Source organism: Adiantum capillus-veneris, chromosome 1, assembly GCF_014529385.1.
Source record: "Adiantum capillus-veneris isolate H3 chromosome 1, ASM1452938v2, whole genome shotgun sequence".
NCBI classification, from domain to species: Eukaryota; Viridiplantae; Streptophyta; class Polypodiopsida; order Polypodiales; family Pteridaceae; genus Adiantum; species Adiantum capillus-veneris.
In genome coordinates this window covers 165,395,523-165,419,295 of record NC_140931.1, presented here as the reverse complement: position 1 = coordinate 165,419,295, position 23,773 = coordinate 165,395,523, and the positions used below count along the sequence as shown (strand labels likewise).

The 23,773-nt window shown below is 41.1% G+C and overlaps 1 pseudogene; it reads right to left on the bottom strand.

Annotated features, from left to right (window-relative positions):
• Positions 1-23,215: 23,215 nt before the first annotated feature.
• On the bottom strand, positions 23,216-23,722 carry LOC147465950 (uncharacterized; annotated as a pseudogene).
• Between the last annotated feature and the right edge of the window lie 51 nt (positions 23,723-23,773).

The window sequence follows — 23,773 nt, the reverse complement described above, 5'->3', positions numbered from 1 at the left end:
ATAACAGGTAGCGAGGTTCTGTCAAGGGCTAATTGACCCTTTGAATATTCGGTTGGAAGCTCTCAGGCTGACAACACTACAGGATCCCTTGTTGAGGGCCAAACCTCTAGCTCTTGAAGTACAAAAGGTTAATCAGAACAGGAGGAATCATTGGGCAAAAAGGGCAAGGACGACTGCTTGGAATAACAGACCAGCCAATCAGGCATATGACCAGCGTCCTATTGTGGCTACCACCACAACCATGGAATTTCCAGATGTTCGATGCTATGGTTGCGACGAATATGGACATTACAGATCCAAGTGCCCCAGGAACACTCAGGCAACCAACGCCAATGACATACCTTTAAATGCCCATGGGTGTGGCCAAGCTAATGGAAGAGGAGGACGAGGAAGGATGAACAGAGGGCGAGGGCGCGGAGCCACCGCTAGAGTGAATGCCGCATTGGTACAACCAACTGTGGGTGATGAAGCAGTGAAGAGAGCAACCTTGCATGCTGCAATTGACAAGCCCAATGGTTGCGAGCAATACACAGGCATTCATACACCAGGATCTCTCAGAGGTGAACAAGCTAACTTCCTTATAGATTGTGGTAGTACTCTTTCATTTCTTTCACCCAGATACATGAGAAAGCTAAAGCTAAATAAGTATCCAACAAGCAAGCTAGTTGTAGAGTTAGCAAACGGCAAGGAAGTAGTATCTCAACATTCTGCAGGAAAAATCGACTTTGATTTAGGGGGACACCCAACTTCTGCCCAATTTCAAACCCTACCCTTAGGATTCTTTGATGGGATACTAGGGATGGACTGGCTAAAGCAAAATAGGGCCCATATCCATTGTGCACAAGGGAACTTTACCTTTACAAATAACCTGGGTAATGAAGCCTTAATCCAGGGGGGAAATGGGAGACCTAGGGCTACTCTAGTTAAGGCCAACAGACTTTTGAAGGGTCTAAGAAAGGGGTAGCAAATTTATGCGGTAAAGCTCAACAAGGTGGATCAATCAGACACCTCACTCCGACCAAACTGGTTGAGGGAGTATGATGATGTATTCCCCGAGGACCTTACGAATCTTCCGCCACATAGAGAGGTTGATCATGAGATTGAGACTATCCCTGGATGTGAACCTATCTCAAAAAGACCTTATAAAATGTCACTTCCAGAGGCCATCGAACTCAAGGAACAACTTAGGCAACTCATTGAACAAGGATTCATTTGACCCAGCACTTCTCCTTGGGGTGCACTAGTTCTTTTTCAGAAGAAGAAGGATGGAACCTTAAGGCTATGCATAGATTACCGTGGATTGAACCAGGTAACTGTCAAGAACAAGTATCCAATTCCAAGGATCAATGAACTCTTGGACAGGCTCCACAGCGCCAAAATGTTTACAAAGATCGATCTAAGGTTAGGATATTACCAAATCAGGATCAAGGAATCAGATATTCCAAAGACGGCTTTCAACACTAGGTATGGACACTATGAATTCACAGTAATGTCTTTTGGTCTAACAATGCTCTTGCAAGCTTCAATCGACTTATACAGGATATTTTCAAACCTTACCTGGATGATTTTGTCCTGGTTTTCTTTGATGACATTCTGATCTATTCTAAGAACGAGGCAGATCACGAAGAACATGTTCGCAAAGTACTTGATCTTCTTCGGGAACACCAACTTTACGCTAAAGAGAGCAAGTGCACCTTTTTCTCACCTAAGGTAAGTAAGAGAATTTCTTGGATTAATGGGATGGTACAGGATTTTTGTCAAGGATTATGCACGTATCGCTGCACCTTTGACGGAACTCCTGAAGAAAGGAATGAGGATCGAATGGAAGACCGAGCACGAGTCTAGCTTTGCTAAGCTAAAAGAATTCTTGGTCTCAACTCCCATTTTAAAGCTTCCAGACTTCAGTAAAGAATTTGAAGTAGCGACCGATGCTAGCAAATTTGCTTTAGGCGGAGTTCTTACTCAAGAAGGAAGACTGGTGGCGTATACTTCGCGAAAGCTGAGGGACCATGAGAAGAATTATCCTACTCATGATTTGGAACTTTTAGCGGTCATACATGCGTTGAAGTTATGGAGACATTATCTTCTTGGGCGCAAGTTTCAGCTAGTGACAAATCACAAGAGCTTAAAATGGATTTTTACTCAACCTATTCTCAACATGCGACAACGGCGATGGATAGAGCTATTACAGGAATATGACCTTGACATAAAATATAGACCAGGGAAGGAAAATGCAGTTACAGATGGACTTAGCCGAAAATATTTTCTCGGACCTATCTCTATTCCAAATAACCCTATCTGGGATAGAATCAAAGAAGCATCCTTGGTAGATCCAGAGTACCAACGTATAGTATCATTAGTTCAACAGAATAAGATGCCTGAAGCTAAAGACTACTCTCTTATGGGAGGATGTCTTTACTACAAACATAGACTCTGTGTATCCAGAGATCCAGATTTAAAGAAGGCTATTCTATATGAAGCACACGATAGCCCTACATCTGGACATCCAAGCTATGCTAAGACACTTCATGCTGTCAGGAGGAGTTATTTTTGGTCTGGAATGAAAGGAGACATACTTCGCTATGTGAGGCAATGTCTTTCATGTCAATGGATAAAAGATGAAAGAATCAAGTTACCAGGGCAACTTCAAACTCTTGACATACCCCAGATGAAATGGGAATGCATCAGTATGGATTTTGTTACAGGATTACCTTCTACAGGAGGCTATGATTCTGTTTTCTTGGTTGTCGATATGCTCACGAAAGTGGCTCATCTAGTACCCGTAAAGACAATCTTTACTACTTCAGATATTAGCCAGGTATTCATCAAGGATATTTTCAGGCTACATGGTCTACCCAAGCGCATCGTCAGTGATAGAGACGCCAAGTTTACATCAAAATTTTGGACTTCTCTTTTCCAATCTATTGGGTCACAATTAGCTTTTAGTACAATATACCATCCGCAGAAAGATGGGCAAGCTGAAAGGGTTAATCAAGTCATTGAGGACATTCTCAGAGCCTATTGTTCGCAAGAGCCAAAGAAGTGGTTACAATATCTACCTTTGGTGGAGTATGCTTATAATTCTTCCGAACACAGAAGCATTGGAATGTCACCCTTCAAAGCTCTTTATGGACAGGAATGTTTAGCACCACTAAACTTCTCAGATCCAACCATCAAGATAGAAGCCTCTAGGAAGATGTTAGAAGATATGGAAGCTCAGACTAGAGCTATTCGCCAAGACATTCAGGCCGCTCAAGATAGGCAGAAGCACTATGCAGATAAGAACCGTTCGAAAAGGACTTTCAAAGAAGGGGATAAGGTTTTTCTACGAGTCCGACCAAAGAAAAGCAACTTATCACTAGGCAGATATAAGAAGCTAAGCCCAAGGTATTGTGGACCATTCGAGATCGTTAAGGTTGTGAGTGACCAGGCCTACAAGCTAAAGTTACCTGCAAACTTGAAGGTTCATGATGTATTCCACGTTAGCTTACTCAAACCCTATATTCCTAATCCTGATCAATTCTTGGACTCAGATCAGATAGTCATGCCAGCACAAGGAGTTCTCGAGCTCTAACCTGACTATGTACTTGAAACAAGGGAAAGGAAGTTACGCAACAGAACTATCACGGAGCATCTAGTAAAGTGGAAGGATTAGCCTGAAGAAGATGCAATTTGGGAGGACGAACCAACGCTCTTAAAAGATTACCCAAACACATTCTTGAGATGAGGACATCTCAAATTCTTTACGATGGGGAGGTTGTAAGGTCTCTGACCCGACCCAAAAAGAGCACCATTGTACCATGAAATGAACATAATAAAAAAGTTACTATTTTTAGTAGTTTTCTGAATTCTGTCAGTGCCATGATATTTAGAATGTTTTAAAGCTTCAAAATGTGAATTAAAATAATTTTTGTAAAAAAATTCCAAAAATAGAAAGTTTTTGTTCACTCGACCCGCCCAGTTTTGACCGTCTCGAAAAACTGCACCCGTACCCCAAATTTGAAAAAATGCATTTTTGGACCCGGAGGGCTGCTAAATAGGGCAGGTACTCGGACCAGTACACTTTAGTTAGAGCTTAGTATAGAAATTTTTGGCATCAAATTCCGACTCGTATGACCTGTTTTAGCCTAAAACCAAATTTTCCAAAAATTGTCCGGGGAGGCACCGAGGCTGGAGGCTGTGTGGGAGCAGGTTCTAGGCCACTCTGAGCCAACTTTAGCAGCTAGGGGGCACCCTCTTGTCTTGTGGGAGTTGTAGGAGAGTTTCCATGCTAGAGAGTGGATGTGAGAGCCAGTTAAACTGACCAACTGGACACTTGGTGGGTAGGCAACTAGACTTGCCAATGCATTAACTGAGTGCTCACTCAGATCCTTATAGCAACCCAGATCAATTTTCAGCCTTGAGGAGCCTATTTAAAGGTGTGATCACACACACACACACACACACACACATGCTCACACACACACACACACACACACACACACACACACACACACACACACACACACACACACACACACACACACACACACACACACACACACACACACACACACACACACACACACACACACACACACACACACCTTGGGAAGGTGTTGCCGGCACACACACAATTTTTGAAGGAGAAGCAAGGAGGGAGGTGCTGTCGAAATTCTCATCTTGAGGATTCATTTGGATCAGAAAATCAAGAGGATTCTCAGCCCCTAATCATGGTAATCATGGTTTAATTCCTGCTCTTCTTAATTCTCTTCATTATTCTCCAAATACCTCGTCTACTATGCTTAATCCTGGCTATAATTCCCAATAGCTGCTCTCTAAATTTACATAGCTATATTCCATTACATAAGCATCATCTAATTAGCTAATTTATGCAGCCATTCATCATTCTTAATCTATGATGAATACATGATTAGAAGAGAATTCTCTCTAGGCAGCATAGTTAATTAATTGTCAGCCCCGCCGGTAACAATGTTGATTTGATGAAATTCATTCTTTTACCACTCAATAGTGTTGTAATTAAAGTAGATTCAATTTTTCCACTTATTAAGATTTGATTAAGGTAAAATTAATCCTTCATTAGGCCACTAAAGAAGTAAATTTCCTAACACCTATGCATGCGGTAACTCTGCATCTTTCTTATTGCACTAGTAAATTGATTTAACTTGTTTAATTCATCCCTCTTGTAAATTAAGTAGTAAAATTCTGACATTCCTTAATCATCTGAGCCAAGTAATTAACTTTAGAGCCGGTTCCCATAGGATAAGTAAAGTATTACCCATAAAATTGCTAGGTCTCGAAGGAAAAATCTAAACCCTTGCATAAGAAGGACCCTTCAATGATTCTAATCTGCCATTTGGTTTGTTATGATGCTCTCGGACCTTAGCTCTTTTTCTTCAAGTTTATCATTTAAAGTAGTGAGTATAAAATGGCCCCGGTTAAGAGAACTCGCTTCGGTGGTGCCCACGACCGCGAGGCGGGAACGAGCAATGTGAATGGAAAGAAAAAAGCTCCCATGGACGAACAAGCACCGGCCATCTGATGACGATCCATGACGAAGAAATGGAAGAGGTAGGTCACAATTTTATTCAGTTGTTTAATTAACATTGCACACGTTTAGCTAAGAAAGAACATATCCCCAAACATGTTGGAGAAATCCGACGGAAATCTCGGCATTTGAATTCATTGTACATTTAAGTCTAAGGTAGGAAAGAAATGATTGATGGATATACTGTTTGCAATAAGAAAGAATGTCTTCTAGGGAAAATTTAGCTCGACATGTTCATTCTATTTTCAATGTTGAATTAGTCTTGATCCCCCTACTGATCACAGGGGACAGAGTTCCTCGTTAAGGTCTCTTGAATCCACGACTTGCTTTCTATGGGGTGGATACCCACGACTTGCTTTCTATACGGTGGGAACCCACGTCTTGATTTCTATGCGGTGGGAGTGTCCATGTCGTGCTTTCTATGCGGTGGACATACCTAGTTGTATGGGCAGCTAGGCGACAACGGGAGGAGTAAACTCTCGCTGGAGGGGGCATGTTGTACCTCCAGAACATTGGAATTTTAATGAATAAGTTTGAGTAGATTTTTTACTAGAATATTGTCTTGGTGCCGCTTTGCAATACTGATTGAAGGGCTGTCTTAATGAACATTGTGATTCGGAATTTAATCAAGGAATGTTTATGTTGAACAATCATTGTGGTAGTAATTAGAACACACAAGGAAGTATGAGTGTGGGGGTGGAAAGTGGGAGCTTGGCTCAGGTTGCCAACGCCTATGAGAAGGGTGGTCCCAATTGGTCGGGAACTCTCTATCCCCATAATGTTTAAATCGATACTAGTAATACTCATTGTCCCTAGAGCGGCGAAGTCTCAAGTGTACGTGCCTCTGAAACATGGGAAAAAAGGCACTCGAGGTTTCTCTCCTCTTGGAAGGTGGGTCTTAGGATCGCTAGATAGGTTAAGTACGCTTCCCCTGCGAGGTGGAGCTAGATCTCATTGCTAGTAGGCTTGAACTTGACTCACTTTGTGATGAGAGATCGTCTACTAGTTGAACCCTGAAGCACTTTGTTTGCTTCCGCTATAGATCTAGTGGCCACAAGGTTCACCATCAGACCCGCCGTTTGATATGGTGGGGTAGGGACCTCACAAACTAATACTAATCGCACATCAAGCATCAATACACGCAATCATCTAGACACATCAAGGAACGAAGTGAAACACACTAATCTTGGAGTCTGTCAAGCACAACTCTAATTACATGCATTGACGATTAAGCACACAATATCTCATTCAAGTCGGCCACCCCAACCATGCCAATCATGGTGTTCAAATCAAGTCACACATAATCAAATTAAGCTCAAGGCTTCTTAACACTAGGTTGGTAACCTAACAGGACATAAAAGTGTCCTTTCAGGGTTTTGAAAAAAACCTCCAAAACCATAGTAGATCCACCCATTTTGTAAAATCCTTTCATGAGGTTATATTTCAAGGCCTACTACACATTGAAAAAATAAGAAACTTGTAAAATTTCTCATATTTTGGTTACACCAAGCCTCCAAAGTTGATGGACCAGTACATTATCATCAAAACAGTCATTTCTTACGTTTTGTTGCATAAAAATAAGATTAGGGATTTTTGTAGGACTTCAGATAAATTCCCTGCTTAACTTCAATGGGTTGGTAATCAGAACATATGATTGCTTCTCACTCACTATTTTTTGTTTTGCCAAAAGAAATAGGTACAAAAAAGTTGAATTTTTACCATTCTACAAACCTATCATCAAAGTTTCTATAGACACGCTCAATACAAATAATATGTTCATGTTTTCTTAGTTCCCTGTTGTCCTTTAGGTTCATAAGGAGCCATGGAGCATGTCAAAAGAATAATAAATCTCTTTTCAAGGGGAATCTTGGGGACAATGATGACGTGCTAAATACAACAAACATGAAAAAACTGGGTTCAACCCTATGAGTTGTAGAGTCCCATAGAAATTATTCAATATCTAGCCAAATTTGATCCTTATGACTAGATATGGTTACTACCTACAAAATGCATATAGTTGTCACAAGAAACTAGCAATATTGAAAAAGCTATACTTGATATACTAGAATGTTTCGTTTTCTTTTATAATTGAAAAAAATCAACCATCGTTGTGTACTATGCAAAATAGGGTATTACGTGCCCCAAAACTCAAGGAATATTAGTTTTATGTTAGAATATGCGGCATAGAAAATCAAAAGTGCATTTGGATATCATAGAAGCCACCAAAAAAATCATAGAAGAGCCAAAATTGGCTAAAAACAAGATTTGACAATTTTTGTTATTTGCTCATAACTTACAACTTTAACATTTATTTCTCCCTAGAAGCATCAGGACATGTTGAGGACTACTAAAGATAGTTCTCTAGCATTATAGACCTCACAAACATGAATTCTAGAGTGGTATAGTTGCAAAAAGTTGAAAAAAGCCAAAAACAGGACCCGTTTTTTCACACAGTTTAGGTTTTGAAATGTTGTGCAAGGACAAGGTTAAAGATGGAATTGATATTTCAAAAAAATGTCAAGTTTTTTTCAGCTCATGAGACAACTTTCCAGATAGATAGCTCCTCAACATCCATTTTGAAATTCTTGACATAATTCAAGGAAAATGGTTACTTAACAGGACATAAAAATGTCCTAGGACATAAAAGTGTCCCATTACCAACCTAGTGTTAAACCTACACACACACACAAGCACACCATTAGAGGACAACTCTAATCCCTCAATCACGAGTACACCCACTCCACTTAATCGAGAGAGTTAGATAAGGACTCCACTAATCGGAGTAGCTTAGCATAAGTAAGAGTTAGATTAGAGAAGATCAACACTTCAAAACAATGAAGGAAAGTAGAGAAACATGATTGACAACATAATGAAGACTAGATTAATTAAGAGAGGATTACACTAATTACATGTGATTAGCACTAGCCTTGTAAGCATGGACATTAAGCTCAAAGGCTAAGCCATCAAGACCTACTCTAGGGAGAGAGTTCTCAAAAGGACCACTCTAGAATGACCTCTCATTAAGCATAGGGCTCTTTTATAGCTTTGGGCCTCAAACCCTTCAACTATGGGATAAAGTGAGCTCTCTAGCTTAGACTCATACAACTTTGGAACTCCTAAATGAGCCCAAGACCTATACAATGAAAAGTAAATATTGTGCACTATGGCACATCCACAACTTGGTGCATAATTGGTGTAGCCGTTAGCCGCTGCTAACACTCCCCCCTTCCTAATTTGGCGCACGTCCTCGTGTGCCGGTGAAGCAAGACACGGTGACATGTTAGAAAGCAAGTCCAAGGAAGAAATGTTGAGCTGCAAAACATAAGAACAAGTAATGAGCATCAAAGGCCACCAAAAATGAACAAAACATGAAGCATAAATGAACAATCATGCAAAGTGATTTTTTGCTTCTAAAAGATGGGTCAATCATAGTCAAAAACTAGACAACATAAAGCAAAAAAATACTCAAACTATTGTGAATATTAAAACACTTGAAATTTCAGTTTTATGCATGAAACACAAGCAATCAATTATGACCTTAGGCTAATGAAAGTTAATAAACCTACTAGCCTAAAAACTATGTGAACAATCTTAATAAATCATTCAAGTCTATCATATCTATGGGCTATAAAAAAGCTCCTAATCTATTAGTACATTGTCAAAGTTTTTTGAAGCTCATGGAAGTTTTAATTTAGTCATTCATTGAAAAATTAAAGCACAATCACAAGGCTACCACCCCAAGGTAAGTCTAGGTGCGACTCTTAGCTCCTTGAACCCTCAAGAAGGTGTTCCAAAAGCCTACTAGCTTACCAGGGCGACGACTAACCCCTATCAGCCCAGGGAATCGGTTTAGGACCTTGACCAAGCGAGCCAAGGTGATTCCCCTTGCCTACCAAGTGACAATAAGGCGCTAGGCCTCACATAGATACAACATAACATAGAATTTTTATTTTCATGTGCCTTAGTAGCATTTTTGCTACTTTTTTGGACACTACTTTGCTTCATGGTTCATTTTTTAGCACATTTTTATTGCTTCCTTTATGAGATACTAGTGGCAATTGGACTAAAAAAGATTAAAGCCTAATCATAGCCCTAGGTCATGACAAAAATGAGTGGAGTATTAAGACTATCACTAAGAATCTAGTACTAGCAAGAAATGAACCTACATTAACCTAAGGTCAAGGCCAATTACCTATGATTAGCACACATAAAACCTAATTTTTTGATGAGTTAATTTTCACGAAGCAAAGTGTTGAAACTTTAAAATGCCTAGCTTTCTAACATGAAAAAAACCATAGCTTAGAAGCAAAATTTCACTTAAACCAAGTAAGAGAATGAAGAGATAAAAATGTAAAATCATGGAAGGACTACACCTATTCATGCTCTTTGTGCATCCTTGACCAAGCATCCTTTGTGTAGAGAAGTCTCTTGATCTTTTTATTTGCAAAAGAAGCCGATTTGAAGCTAAGTGTAAACACAAGCTACAAAAGCCAATTATTGAAATCCAAAAGCACACAAAAAACATTAATGAATACCTAAAGCTAGGGTCTTGTATACCCAAGGGGAAAAAATGCCTTTGGTTATGCACATAATGCTCTTTGATAGCAAATTTATGCATACATATCAACCATGAGAGATAATGAGCTTCTACATAAGCAAATTTTACAATTTTTACCATCTCTCATGCATGAATCAAAGTTGACTAGTTTCTAGCTCACTTGAAATATGGAATTTAAAACAAGTCAAGAGCTAAAACATAATGCAACTTTGATGAAATGAAGTGACTCTTGAAAGTCGAATTTTACAATTCAAAGCTTTCCAAAAAGTTGGCTAATCAACTAGCTCACATGAAATTTTACAAAAAAAATAAAATTTAAAGCAATCTATGAGCTAGAGATGACTGCAACTTGATGAAATGAAAATGAATGGCTCTCAATAGCCAAATTATGTACTTGAAAGCTCAAAAAAGCTAAACACTAGCTCAAAATGAAAATTTACAACTTTAATCCAAACAATTGGAATGGCTCTAAGTAGCCCAATATTGCAATATTTTGCAATGATGACCCCTTCTTGGATCATTTGGAAGTACACACCTGCCCACATCACTTCACAAAAGTCTCAAATCATTAGTGCTCTTTAGCTTTTGAACATCCAATACAAGCACTAAAACTTGCACAAAGCCAAGTTCAAATTTTTACTCACACTCTTGTCCATCAAAACAAGCTCAATGTTAGTGTTATGCAAGGATTTTTCATTTGAATCAAACACTAAAAATGTACAATCAATGCCAAGCCCAAACTTTCATGCACACCTTCGATGATCACATCCAACTAGCACTCATATGGCATGCATATCAAGGGAAAAAGAGAGCATAAAATGAAAAGAATTGAAGCTCCCTCGAGGCATCAAAACCTTGTGTTGTATCTTTGGCCACCATCCCTTCAAAAAAGATTATTGATTAGTGCTATACATTCCTATGGTCAACACAATATAAGCACTAAAAATCATGTTCAATGCTATCTTATGGCTATTCAAGAAACTCGATTCTAGTGCTATACAAGGATTTTGCATTCAACTCAAGCATTAAAATGCAACAAGCCAAGTTCAATTTTTTAGTCGCACTCTCCATCAAACATAAGTTCAACAATGAATCTCTCGACTAGCTCACATGCATAAAGAATTTGTAGTGCAAGAAAACACATTTGACGCCCTCATTCTAACTCCCACATGGTATATATAAGAGAGCGTACCAAGCTCCTTCAAAGCATCGAAACTTGTCATAAGCCACCGTCTCTTCAAAAATATGTCAATAAAGCATTTTGCGTATAGTATCACCGGCAATCTCTGCTCATCCAAGCAAGTTTAGCGTACACAACTCCTTTGTTGTTTGATCAATAATGTGCAATATGTTTTTTATTTCAATGGAGGGGAAGCGAGGTGTGTGTGAATCCATGGTTATTTTCTTTTGAATATATATATATATATATATTGGAAATTTTTTGTGGTGTCTTCTGCTATGTTGTGGTTGCCTTGATTCATTTGCAGGAGGCCGACATCATGGGCGTTCTGGATTCGGCTACATAATATGAGAGAGTAAATACGTGATACGGGGCCAGGCTCAACTAACCTGCAATAGCGAGAGAGTATGCTCGTCGAGACAGAGCGGAGACTCAGGATCAGTAGCGAGGGTAGGTGATTGAGTTTGTCTGTGGTGTGTGGCAGGCCTTTGCAAGTAGGGCGGTCATGAGCTCATACAGAAGGACTCACGAGGCATTTGTTTAATGCGTCGACGTGCAAACCAGGGCAGGCAGGCACAAGGTAACAACTTCAAGGAGTGGTTTGAGTGTACGAGCAAAAACTGGCTGCACATTATTGCATCAGCAAGATGATAGTGACTCGCAAGTCAGAAGGAGCATTTGGTTGTGCCTTAGCGGACGTTAATAACGGGTTTGCGTGCCCGTCAATGCAGGGGTGAGCCAAGTCAAAAAGCTAGCACTAAAGCTGGGCACAGCGTGTGCGAGTGGGGTCGACCTGAGTAACACCATGATCAGCGCGATGAATTAGCCGCAAGCGGTGTGTGTGTGTGTGTGTGTGTTTGTGATGCGCCACTGGGCAGAAGACCTTGGTTTGGCTTTTACTAAAAAAAAGGTGTGTGGGAGTTGTGGGGTGCGCCAGCTGTAGCTTGCAAGTGGGCGAGAGAGCACGTGTGTGTGTGTGTGTGTGTGTGTGTGTGAGAGAGAGAGAGAGAGAGAGAGAGAGAGAGAGAGAGAGAGAGAGAGAGAGAGAGAGAGAGAGAGAGAGAGAGAGAGAGAGAGAGAGAGAGAGAGAATCGAGATGGAACCAAGCCTGCAGGGAGAAGCGATAAGCTGGGGAGAATTTTGGCACCCAAATAGACAATGAAAGAGAGAGAGAGATTCACCATCATTTGGCACAGAGAAAATACCCCTTTTTAATTAAAAAAAAAGTTATCTTGTGGGGGGTTTCACATGCATGAACTCGGCCATTCTTGAAAGAATTTGCAAAGGAGTCGAAATTGTTCTGGCCGGCAAGTGAGAAAAGGGAACATAATGCACATGACTTACAAACTCAACATGCATCAATCTTAGATGAATTAATCATGCAAAACCATGTTGAAAATCCTTTCCTTATGAATGATGAATCCACTATCTTCTAGGTCTTGATTGAGCCATATGAAGATTTCCTTGTGCTAGTCGATCATGCACACAAAAAATGTCCGAAATCTTTGCACAATTTCTTTTAATGCTCACACCTTACTCAATTGAAATTTTGATGAAACTTTCAAAAAGTTACCATTAATTGGTACAACTTATTGATCCATTTTCCATTCTTATTGATTCTAATTGGAGATTATCAAAACACACTCCTTTGATTTGTAAGTTTTCATGCACTAAAGTTGTTATCAAATCCATCAATTGATTAATACACACACATCTATGGGGTGATCAAACCCTTGGCCAATCTTATCCGATTCTCAAGCATTGCAACATAAGTTTCTCATATTTCAAAGCCCTAATCATCCAAAACCTATCGGATTTGTCATTTTTGGTTTGTATAGCTACGCACACTTGATTATGGCACTTGCAAATGCAACATGTAATGAAAATTTTTGCCATATCCAATCGAATTGGCATTTGCATCACAATGGTAATGTAGATTAATCATTTTCGATTGGGTATCAATTGAATCATCCAAAGTCAATCAATCAAATACACACCAATCTTTGAGCCAAATTAATCATCATAATTGGTAAAATACCAATTAATCATCCACAATTTAGGCATAATTGGCTATTAATTAGGCACACACACCTAAATTTAGGTCGTCGATTTGTGCAAAAGTTTCATTGAACACTTAGTGCATTTCATCAATTGCACACTTGATCATCCATACATGAGTATATACATGCTAAATTAACTCAATTTTAATAAAAAATTGATCAAATTTTAACTCAATTTAGCATTGCACACACACAAAAATTAGGTGCACAAATCCAATTTTTTGCTCAATTAGCAACGAAATTAGGCCAATTCCTAATGTTTTCACACACAATTTATGCAAAACTACCATTCCACAAGCATCTAGGCATCCTATTTGATTGCAATTTCATTCCAATTTCATCAAATTTGGCATAAATTCCATCAATTAGGCACACACACCTAATTTTAGCAATGATTTAGCAACTCAATGGGATCAAATCAATCAATCAACTAGTATTGGGTAGTTAGCTAATGGTTGAGTGTGAAGTGGTTGTGTAGGGTTAGATTTAATGTGAAATATATACGTGTTTGCAATAGATTACATCTATAATGTATTTTTTTGAATAAAATTTTGTAAAATTGACACTTTATGTTTATTAGAAGTATTTTGGTTGTGTATCTGTAGGGTAGCTCTTAGAGTACTTGAGAGAGAGAGAGAGAGAGAGAGAGAGAGAGAGAGAGAGAGAGAGAGAGAGAGAGATAGAGTTGGAGAAGGATTTCCGGAAAAAACATTGTATCCATTTGGATTAATTGATCTAAATTTCTTAATATAAAGTGTTTTTAAGTGATTTGCTTTGTCCTTTATTGTTGTTGAATCTATAATTTCGATTGTGGACTTTTGTTGAACAGCTTGTATCTGTTAATGTCAGTTATCATCAATTTAGTGGGTTGTTTTTTATGTTGTAAAATCCTTCTGTTTAGATTATTCGTTTGTCCAATATATATATATATATTAATTTATTATACACTGCAACTTATAAATAAAGATCTTACTTTTATTTTTTGGATTTGTTGATTTTCAAGGAGACTTTGTTTCTGTAAAAGAAAATAACAATTAGACTCTATTAAAATGATTTTGTATGAGATTTTATGAGTTTTAGGTATAAATATATAAGGTACTTAAAATATATTTTAATATTTTAAAATGTAGATTGTTATTTTAAAGTAAACAATGGATTCACATTTGGGTGGAGAGAGAGAGAGAGAGAGAGAGAGAGAGAGAGAGAGAGAGAAAGAAATGTGAGAATGTATTATTTGACTTTATGTTGATAATTGTACTAAAATAACCTCTCTCCATTGATTTTCAACGTGCTCGTACGTTCCCGGCATGGTCCAGAACGATGTAGAGGGAATAGTAACACGGAATGGCCGTTTTCAGGTCTCCGTTCCCCGTTAAATAGAGAAAGTAGCAGTGGAAGTATGACTGAAATCTGATGTTCTAAAGAGGAATAGGATTGGCAAGGCGAACTGGTGTGGAAGGCAAGATTTAGGGTTGAAAAGCTGAGCGCTGCCTTCTTGTTGCAAAAACGGTACAGTTGTCCAAAAACGCAGCTTTCTAAGTCCATGTAGATGCTCTTGTGTAAGCAAGTGATCTAACGTGTCGAGGCCAAGTGGTAAGTGTCTCTCCACCCAACATGGTGGTGTTTTCTATGGGAATGTCGCAATCCCATATGCCATGAGCATGGCCATATCTCGTGTGCATTCCTTTGATGAGTGCATAGGTGTGTCCATAGCAAACTACAAGTCACCACTTCCTCTAAAGTGTGCAACCCCCGAATGATGGTTGGAATGAATGGATCTCCCAAGGACTCTACGCCCATAGATGATCAAGCCGACGTTGAACATATTGTGTATTACAGCAGTCACTTAGAAAAGGCACGGACCACCACGATATGGTGTCCTAGAAGGAAGTAACTTCATTCTTTGTGTAAGAAACTCTGAAGGTAGGAATCCAAATCATCGAGACTGTAGAAGAGTAATTGCACTACCATCTAAGCCAAGCTCCGGATGACTCTAGATGTAGTCACGGGATGCTTCATGTCGTGTATCTTGCGGGTAAAATCTCCAAGAGATTCCAAGCCATAAACTAGGAAGAGATCGAAGATTCTCCCCCTAACTCCATGTAGATAATCCTATGTAAGCAAGTGATCTGATGTGTCGAGGTCAAGTGGTAAGTGTCTATCCACCCAATATGGAGGTGTTTTCTTTGGGAATGTCCGAATTCCATATGCCATGAGCCCCATAGGTGTGTCCATAACAAACCACAAGTCACCACCTCCTCTTGAGTGCGCAACCCCCGACTTATGGCTGGAATGGATCTCTCCAATGACGAAGATACTGTGTACTACAACAGTCACTAAGAGACCAAACGGACCACTACGAGATGGTGTCCTGGCTGGAGGTTACTTCATCCTATGTGAAAAACATAAGCGAAAAGGGTGTTGTCCACCCAAAAACGTGATTGCGAGGTGATAAAAACGCTTCTGTCCATTGATTTTCAGCATGCTCGTACGCTCTCGGCAGGGTCCAAAACGGTGTGGGCTGAAAACAAAGAAAAGGCGAGCTGGAGTGGAATGCAAGATTTAGGATTGAAAAGCTGAGCGCTACCTTCTTGCTGCAAAAACGATACAGTTGTCCAAAAACGTAGCTCCCTAAGTCCATGTAGATGCTGTTGTGTAAGCAAGTGATCTGACATGTCGAGGTCAAGTGGTAAGTGTCTGTCCACCCAAGATGGTGGTGTTTTCTCCATGAGCATGGCCATATCTCGTGTGCACTCCTTTGATGAGTGCATAGGTGTGTCCATAGCAAACCACAAGTCATCCCTTCCTCTAGAGTGCATAATCGGCGAATGATGGTGGGAATGAATGGATCTCCCCAATGACGAAGATACTGTGTACTGCAACAGCCACTAAGAGACCAAACGGACCACTACGATGGATCTCCCCAATGACGAAGATACTGTGTATTGCAACAGTCACTAAGAGACCGAACGGACCACTACGAGACGATGTGCTGGCTAGAAGAAGTAACTTCATCCTATGTGAAAAAAAAAGGCGAAAAGGCTGCTGTCCACCCAAAAACGCGATTGCGAGGTGATAAAAACACCTCTCTCCATTGATTTTTAGCGTGCTGGTATGCTCCCAGCAGGGTCCCAAACGGTGTAGAGGGCATAGTAACACGGAATGGCTGTTTTCAGGTCTCTGTTTCCTGTTAAACAGAGAAAGTAGCAGTGGAAGTATGGCTGAAATCTGATGTTCTAAAGAGGAATAGGATTGGCAAGGCGAACTGGTGTGGAAGGCAAGATTTAGGGTTGAAAAGCTGAGCGCTGCCTTCTTGTTGTGAAAATGGTACAGCTATCCAAAAACGCAGCTTTCTAAGTCCATGTAGATGCTCTTGTGTAAGCAAGTGATCTGACGTGTCGAGGCCAAGTGGTAAGTGTCTGTCCACCCAAGATGGTGGTGTTTTCTTTGGGAATGTCGGAATCCCATATTCCATGAGCATTGCCATATCTCGTGTGCATTCCTTTGATGAGTGCATAGGTGTGTCCATAGCAAACCACAAGTCACCACTTCCTCTAAAGTTTGCAACCGACGAATGACGGTTGGAATGAATGGATCTCCCAAGGACTCTATGCCCGTAGATGATCAAGCTGTTGTCGAACATATTGTGTATTGCAGCAGTCACTTAGAAAAGGCACGGACCACCACGAGATGGTGTCCTAGAAGGAAGTAACTTCATTCTTTGTGTAAGAAACTGTGAAGGTAGGAATCCAAATGATCGAGAATGTAGAAGAGTAATTGCACTACTATCTAAGCCAAGCTCTGGATGACTCCAGATGTAGTCGCGGGATGCTTCATGTCCTATATCTGGCGGGTAAACTCTCTAGGAGATTCGAAGCCATGAACTTGTCTAGGAAGAGATCGAAGATCCTCCCCCTAATTCCATGTAGATAATCCTATGTAAGCAAGTGATCTAATGTGTCGAGGTCAAGAGGTAAGTGTCTATCGACCCAATATGGAGGTGTTTTCTCTGGGAATGTTGGAATCCCATATGCCATGAGCATGGCTATATCTTATGTGAACTCCTTTGATGAGTGCATAGGTGTGTCCATAGCAAACCACAAGTGTGTCCATAGCAAACCACAAGTCACCACCTCCTCTGGAGTGCACAACTGACGAATTATGGCTGGAATGAATTTATCTCCCCAATGACGAAGATACTGTGTACTACAACAGTCAGTGAAAGACCAAAGGGACCACTACAAGATGATTTCTTGGCTGGAGGCAACTTCATCCCATGTAATAAACGCAAGCGAAAAGGCTGTTGTCCGCCCAAAAACGCGATTGCAGGTTATAAAAACGCTTCTGTCCATTGATTTTCAGCGTGCTCGTACGCTCCCAGCAAGGTCCAGAATGGTGTAGAGGGTGTGCGGATAGTGAGGAATCAATGTCAGAGCCCCTAGTGAGCTGAAAACAAAGAAAGTAGCAGTGGAAGTATAGCTGAAATCTGATGATCTAAAGAGGAACAAGATCGGCAACATGAGCTGGTGTGGAAGGCAAGATTTAGGGTTGAAAAGTTGAGCGCTGCCTTCTTGTTGCAAAAACAATATAGTTGTCCAAAAACGCAGCTTCCTAAGTCCATGCAGATATAGTTCATGGATTTATTCAAACAACATGGTGCATGAGTTTTGTGTAGACCCAATACAAAGCATGCACAAAGTAAAGGGTAAGTGTCTGTCCACCCAAGATGGAGGTGTTTTCTCTGGGAATGTCGGAATCCCATATGCCATGAGCATGGCTATATCTTATGTGAACTCCTTTGATGAGTGCATAGGTGTGTCCATAGCAAACCATAAGTTGCCATCTCCTCTGGAGTGCGCAACCGCCATATGATGGCTGGAATAAATGGATCTCCCAAGGACTCTACGCCCATAGATGATCAAGCGGATGTCGAAGATACCATGTACAACTGTCACTAAGAGACCGTACGGACTACCACGAGATGGTGTCCTAGCAAGAGGTAACTTCATCCTCTGGGAAAAACATAATCCAAGAGGTTGTTGTTTACCCAAAAACGCAACTGCGAGGTGATGAAAACGCTGCTGTCCAGCGATATTCAACGTGCTCGTACGCTCCCAACAGATTCCAAAATAGTGTACAGGGTGTAGGGAGGATGGGGAATCAATGTCAGAGCCCTTGGTGGGCTGAGAACAGGGAAAACAACAGTAGAAGTATGGCTGAAATCTGATGATCAGCTCTTGAGTGCCCATGTCTGCATTTCTAAGAGTTTCCACAATCGTCTCAAATGCGCATACACTGAAATGCAGCAAATCCACCATTTGGCCCTGTATTTCTAACAGCTTCGTGAAGGGAAAGCTGAGTACCAAAACTGTGGCTCTTCTGTTGCTTCCTTTACCAACTCTTGCACGCAGGCAAGTGAGCACCTTAATGGCTTTTGTCGTACCTTCACAAGCCAACCACTACTAAGGCGCAGCACTTCGCACACCGCAACTCTGAAAACATCAACAGCATGGCAGTCACATGGATTTTCATCTGAAATCATCTCAATTTTGACTACCCCTGCAGCACTGCGAGGCATAACAAGAAGCTCAACTACAATGAAGCTAGCCATGCTCATGAATGCTTCTACAATCCAGTTATTGTAAAGGACTCATCACTTGAATCTTTGTTGGTCCTGGCCAGTATGACCACACCAGCACCAGTAAAGGCCGACATTGCACCAGAAAATCCATAAAGGTTGCTCTGTCTTAGAAAGCTTGTGAAAATCACCCATGGTATTAGAGCAGCTAAGCGTAGAAAAGGTAAGTCTTTGGACGCTAAAACAACAAGCAAACCATAAATAGATCCTGCCACAGTGCCTTGTGTGTGCAGAGCGGCAGTTTTGAACGAGCTTTGCTCAACCCTATATTGTCCATTACATGTATGCATGCTCCTATTGTCAAGGGGGGACCCATTGGCCATCTATGGCTGCATCAGTAGCATACTTCGCTGTTCTATGTGGCATGACCTACGTGAACCCACATCCGGCTTCAAAAAACTAGTAAGCAGCTCCAATTCGCCTGGCTTAGCGCTGCTTTGGCTGATCATGCTTATTGTCCCTTTTGCTTCCACTTCCTCATACATCCTGGTCTCTTTGTATTGCATTGTCATTGTACCTGCAATCCAATCATGGGGCCCTTTCCCCAAGTCCCATTGGGCACCATATTTGTCATACATATCAATGATGCATTGGAAAACACAACATCATTCTCCAACAGTCCCCCGACTAGCATCTCATCTTGAATTCACTCACCCATGTCAAGGTCTTGTATAAGGCCTTCCTTTTGAGCCCGCTTAAAACATCCAAGAGCTTTCTTGCCATAGCCATGTTAGGAATCTCCTTCCACAAACGTGTTCCAAGAGATGACATTTTGGACAGAAAGTTAATCAACAACTTCTTGTGCTTTGAACAGGGAACCACATTTGGCATTTGCATCCGGTTCATTGAGCTTCCTTGCCACACCATACTCTGTAGCATAAGGAAACATGCCTTCAAGGTGAAAGCATAGGTGATTGCATCTGCCACCTCGTTTGGCATCCATATAGACCAAGGCATTGCCAAGCACAGCATGTTTTGACAACAACCCCTGACTAGCAATCTCATTATGAGTTTTCTCACCCATGTGAAGGTCTATGTAAGGCCACAAACCTTTCAAGGTGCAAGCATAGGTGATTGCATTTAGAGAAAGTTCTTCCCGTCGCATCCGGTTAAAACATCCTGGAGCTTCTTTGCAACAACTATGTTGTACATAATCTGCAATGAACCTGTTCCAAGAGACGCAATTTTGGACAGAAATCTCATCAACACAACTTTATGTACTTTGATAGTGGCACCACACTTGGCATTTTTTTCTGGTTCAGAGAACCTTCCTTGCCACATCCTGTTGAGCAACACAAGGGCACATGCCTTGAAGTTGCAAACATAGGTGATTGTGTCTGTAGAGAGGCCCTTCCTTCGCATCCGATGAAAACACCACAGAGCTTTCTTGCCACAACCATGTTGGGCATATCCTCGGTTCCTAAACACAATATTTTGTACAAAGACCTCATCAAGTTTTTTCACAAGGGCACCACATTTGGCACATGTGTTTCCAACACCCCTTGGCTAGAAATCTCATCATGAGTTCTCTCACCCATTTGAAGATCTTGTGTAGGGCCACATGCCTTCAAGGTGCAAGCATAGGTGACTTTTCTTTCTCCCACTCTCTCACTCTTTCTTTGCACCTGACATTCAATTTCTTCTACTTTAGTCAAAGTGCTCTTCTCGCAATTTGTTATGCTCTTATGTATGTGTGGAGGATCTAAGATGATGTATGTGTGGAGGATCTGAGACGATGTATGATGCCCCCATATCGGCCATGCCTTCTCTTTTTCCAAGATCATGTTTGCCTCTGCTTATTAATTACCAATTGTGCGGTCGCAATGTTATGAATCCTTTTGGATTCCACAGCAACGGCATGCCCATCAAGCCTTTGCAGACAAGCTGAAGCGTGAGATTGAGAAGTTAGGTAATCCTCCTCAGTTTCCCGTTGATCAAGAAACTGCAGATTTAGAAGATCAATAGCCAAATGTAGCATGGCCCCCATGTACAGAAGTAGCAAAGGAAGCCTCGCACATAGAAGTTGAGGCGGAGAATACTCATGTTGGTAATTATTTTCCCAGGTCAAGTAAGAGAAAGAGTACAAAAGCCAAAAATCTAAAGCAGAGGCAAAATCTGGTGGTGAGGCCTATCAATGGAGGATTATGTCATCTCTCGGCATCCTGGAAGATGAGATTCCAAGGTTCACTCACCCAGCATATTGGCTGACTTACTTTCCTAACAATGCCATTGGAGATCTCAAGTTTCTTGGTACCGATGTTGATTGGCATCGATCATTCATCACCAGAGACATGAATCCTTACTACGACTCTTTTGTCAAATGGCAATTCAGAGCTCTAAAGAAGCACGGAAAATTGGTCAAGGAATTGAGGCACACCATATACCCTCATGATAGGCAGCCTTGTACGGATCACGATAACCCCAAGGATTAATGGCCTAATTAATTAACCCAGAGTCTTGTCCCTTGTTAGTATATTAATGGGAGGCTACATTTAGTCGGATCACTTAAATGCTCCGTTGTAGACAGACGTTAGTGACGGAACAGAACATTTGTACATCTAATCAACTAATCATATGTCAGCCAGCTAGACTAATTAACTCACACTCAATTGCGGCGATTTCCAAAAGTCTAACAACTCCACACTCGTCAAGGTCCCGTGTCTTGTCCAACACACCATCTCCTTCTCTTGCATTGGAGGCACATCTTGCAGAGCAGCTTAAGAAACCAACTCATGGAAATAACTCTTCATCACATGACCTGATGAGTTTGGACTGGATGTGCAAGGCCTTGGATGTAGTGATCTTCACCCATAAGTCCGTTCCATAGATTTTCATCTCTACACACACATCAAACCCCATCACTCCATCACCACTGCATTGTGCCAACAAAGGGACACAAAAACACATGGAAGACATTGCCAAAAGTCTTTCTCTTGCATTGGAGGCACATCTTAAAAAGCAATTTAAGAAATTGACTCATGGAAATCGCTCTTCATCACATGATCTGATGAGCTTGGACTGGATGTGCAAGGACTTGGAGATAGTGATCTTCACCCATGAGTCTGTTTGACAGGTTATCTTGCCTACACACACATCAAACCCCATCACTCTATTACCACTGCATTGCGCCAACAAAGGGACACAGCAGCACATGGAAGACATTGTCAAAATCTTGGATGCTTGCTGCCTTATCAAAGAATCCTTGTCAGAGACAAAGGCTTAAGTGAAGGCATCCCATCATGCCCTCAAACGCATCCAATGCCTGAAGTTGGGGAGGCAAGGGGATATAAAGCAGGCTCTTTGCTTCCACTTTGTTTTATCTGCATAGGCTGATAAGGAAAAGGAGCAATCGTAATCGATCCCTTGAGAATGACGGAAGAGAAGTAATGCCTTCTTTAGGATGAAGCCATAGCAGAGCAAAGAACATCCCCAGCATTCGGAGAAGAACCATCCACTTCAGCAGCCGATAGTAATGCATGTGAAACGTAAGCGAAAACTCATCGTTGAAGTAAAACCGTTCTTATCTACCATTTCCAGGATTACTATGCCAGAAGACCGCACTAAGACACATGGAAATTTGAAATGATGCCTTCCAAGTTGTTCAATCAACCGATTCTCTGTAATGCGTTTCGGAACCATGTAATTATGGGGCACAAGCAGAGTAGCCTTGAAAAAGTCAAAATCACCAAAATACCTTGTCAGCAACCAAGATCCAACCAAAATGTTTGTAGCCATATGGGCAGTTTTATTAACTAATGGAAGGATCTTTTTCTCGGAAAAGAAAAGGCTTCACCTGTATCTGTGCCTTATGCTCAGTCACAACACCCAAATCTGAAGAAAAATGATGTATTCAACAATATACAGTGTGCTAAATAAAATTTCTCTAATATCCTTGCTCCCACACAGTTACCCACTACTGAAGATGACTCTCTGTAGTCAAAAAATGACTGCTGCCAAAGCAATGAATGAGCTGCAAGCTGTCCCATGCGCTGTTTCACATCTTCCAAAGTCGATCACTCTGATTGTTCATGCGTCTTCCTACCCCAGACAGTCTACTCGCTGTCCTCTGTCTAGTCTCGCCATATGGGCAGTTTTATTAACTAATGGAAGGATCTTTTTCTCAGAAAAGAAAAGGCTTCACCTGTATCTGTGCCTTATGCTCAGTCAGAGCACCCAAATCTGAAGAAAAATGATGTATTCAACAGTATACAGTGTGCTAAATAAAATTTCTCTAATGTCCTTGATCCCACACAGTTACCCACTGCTAAAGATGACTCTCTGTAGTCAAAAAATGATTGCTGCCGAAGCAATGAATGAGCTGCAAGCTCTCCCATGCCCTGTTTCGCATCTTCCGAAGTCGATCACTCTTATTGTTCATGCGTCTTCCTGCCCCAGACAGTCCACTCGCTGTCCTCTGTCTAGTCTCATTCTGGTTCAGCATAACCTGCTGCCTGACTGTGCCCGACAGCTGATATATACCAGTCCGTGTGATTACCAGGCCCCTCGATTCGTGTTTATCCTGCTCATCTCCTGTTCTTCCAGCATGTTTTTCCCTAGGGGGAATCCATCGGCCATCTGTGCCTGCATTCGAGTCATTACCTTCTGATCCATTAGGACCAATACTGGTCTTTTTACCTCCCGTCTATCAAGACGAGCAAACGACCCTAATCCTTTTGGCTTAGCCTTTGCACTGGCCAAGTGCATTCCCTCGTGCTATTATCTCTACACCTCCACGCATGCATGATGTTCCATAATCGAACGCATCCCAGTATTGGGCACCTTCTGCTTG